The sequence below is a fragment of the Geospiza fortis genome, unplaced genomic scaffold (genome assembly GCF_000277835.1).
Source record: "Geospiza fortis unplaced genomic scaffold, GeoFor_1.0 scaffold23, whole genome shotgun sequence".
NCBI lineage: Eukaryota > Metazoa > Chordata > Aves > Passeriformes > Thraupidae > Geospiza > Geospiza fortis.
The window spans coordinates 4494505-4497395 of NW_005054303.1; positions in this window are offsets into that span (position 1 = coordinate 4494505).

A 2891-nucleotide genomic window follows, 5' to 3' on the forward strand; every position below is an offset into this window, starting at 1 on the left:
ATCAGGGGCTCTCACTCAAATGCTGGCAAAACCCTCCTGGAGCTGAGCCCTGGCTGGAGCATGCCATGAAGATATCCTCCATGTCAGGGGAGTTTTGGCTCTGTCCAGGTCATGCTGCAGGATGTGAACAGAATGAGGCACATGTATCACATTAAATAAGCACAGAGAAATCGATTGATATTGAAATTGTACTGAAGACATGGCTCAAGTCCAGAAAGCTCAGTGGCACTGTGGGTGGCACTGGCACAGGGTGCAAATGTGAGCGTGGGGCTTTCAGCTTCACGTGCTGCCGTCGTGCTGCCATCGTGTTTGTCTTGCCTTTATCTCCCCTATCAGCCTCTCACCAGTCAGACCTTTGTGTTGGGCTTTACGATGGCCAAGGGGGAACAGAAGCTCTTGAATGCCTGCTCTGCCCCAGGGCCCAAACCCAGCAAACCACTCCCAGAGCTGTGTCCAGCTCAGCCTGCCTCTTTCATGAGTTAGCATTGATGCAGCTGTGGGGGGGACAGTCCCCAGCACAAATCCATCCCTCTGTAGGAGAGCTCAGCCTCTCGCTCTTTGGGTGTGGTCAACATAGAAATTCAGCAGCACAGAGGAGAAAAACAGTCACAAGTATCAATATCCAAGCATGATTTTGTATTGGAAACATGCCAGTAATCCTCTCTAAAGGACAGTTTGGCATGTGAGATGTATTGGCCCCCTTAGATACTTTCAGACATAAACATACATTTTTCTATATGAAAAGAGATGTAAGCATCTTTTGATAACTACTAACTGTATTCCAAATTTAAGCTTTAAGAAAACATAGGTTTTTTCTTCTGTAAACCAGCAAAACATGGAACTAATTTGATGTGTGTTCATACCTTGCTGCCTCGTACATGACTTTCCCAAGGCTCTCATGTCTGGGGCACAGGTGCAGATATAGAGCTGCCTCGAGCAATGTTTCAACATTGTCAGAAAAGCAGCTATGATGGAAATGGCAATCATTCCTTTGCAATAATGTGGTAAATAGGGATGCTATTTTTAACAAAAAAAAAAAAAGGTTGTAGTGTTCAGTCAGTTGTACAAGTATCACATCAAGTAGTTTGTTCCTCAGGGGCATTAGCTGTTGGCAATCACTAAACCCTCAGACTGTTCCTGTTATTATAACATCTTGCCATTCACTTGTCCACTCCATGCTGGAAATTTTTATTGACTGAGAATGATCAGGACCTCAGTATATAAGGGCTGGGGGACAACTGACTCAGGGTGACAATCACAGCAAAGGTCTGTATTTGGCAATGCTGGGTAAGTAACACCTAACCCACTGCAGATTTTGTTTTGACTCCTATATCCAGCTATATCAATCTGTGGCTAGAGGTGTGGTTTTAGGTCAGCTAATTATCATTATTATCATTAATAACTTGTTATTAGAGTTTTCCTGTCCACATCTGCTGTGGTAAATTCTGAGTGACCAGAGCCCAGCCCTCTGGCTATTTGTATGCTGCTGAAGGCATTTCCCAGCACAAGAGCTGCCTATGCTCTGCCTTCTCCTTGCTGTCCTCACTTACAACTTAAACAATGCTGCACCTTCAGAGAGAGAACAGAATGTTTTCAAACCTAGATAGCCATGCAAAGCCAAGCAAAAGACAGCAGGAGTTCGGACCAACCCTATGTCTCACCAGCTTTTCAAATTTGCCTTGGAACTTGACCTGTTACCAGTTCCCAATTCTCTGCGCTTGTGGTCGGCTCCCAGATCCCTCTCGCTCCTCGCCTTTTCCCGGGAATGTGCAGGTTGGCAGAATGTCCACGCGGTGGCAGTTCAGTCCCCAGCAGCACGGGGACACGCGGGGAAGCTCAGCCCAGCCCAGCCCAGCCCAGCCCAGCCCTGCTCCTTCCTCGCAGCGCGGCGTGTGGCTGCCGGGCAGATCACAAACACAGGAGTGTCTCGGGATCATGTCCTTCACTCGAGGGTATAGAAACACGTTAGAATACAAACAAAGGGTTGTATTAAAGTTTGTTGGGACAATAACAAAAGCTTTTGTTGAAGTTCATCTTTAAAGCATGAAAAATAAGATAATTTCTGCAGCGTATCCAGGCTGAATATTTAGGGGAATTATCAGGATAATTATATTTGCTTGAGAAGCCTAATTGTGAGACTGTACCTGATTTACTTGGGGATTAGTAAGGACATAGCCTCTCCCATAAAAATATATAAAATACAAAATATTTTATCACCTCCCAGTTAGCTGCTCACAAAAAAGGTACAAGTGAGGCTTTTTCATAGGAGTTATTCTGACACTGATTCCAAATGAAACAACAACTTACACATAGTTATGATCTATTCTTGAAAATTGAATGAAAAAACATTGATGACACTCCAAAAATCAATGTTTAATCAGGAAGTTCACTGAATGTCTTTAAAACCATGGTTTCATCAGCTAGCTTTAGTTTTTAAACACCAGCTAGCTTTAGTTTTTAAACTTTGTCTGGGTGATGCTATTCTTGCTATCAGCAATACCTTTCCTAGCGGTGGATATTCATACTGTGTTATCATTATATGCACTACCTGACCAGTGGGAAGGAATGGTAGCTTTTTCTGAAAACAGGCAGGTTTAAAACCACAGCCTTAACAGGGGATGAAAAAACTGGTCTTGAACACTTCCAGGGATGTGGCATCCACAACTCCTCTGGACAACCTGTTCCAGTGCCTCACTATCCTCATAGTAAAGAATTTATTCTTAATATTTAATCTAGATCTACACTCTTTAAGTTCAAAGACATTCCCCCTTGTCATATCACTACATGCCCTTGTTACAAGCTCTTTTGCAGCCCCTGCAATAAGGTCTCTCCGGAACCTTCTTATTCCATGGGCTGAACAGCTCCGTCTGTCTCAGCCTGTCTTCGTAGGG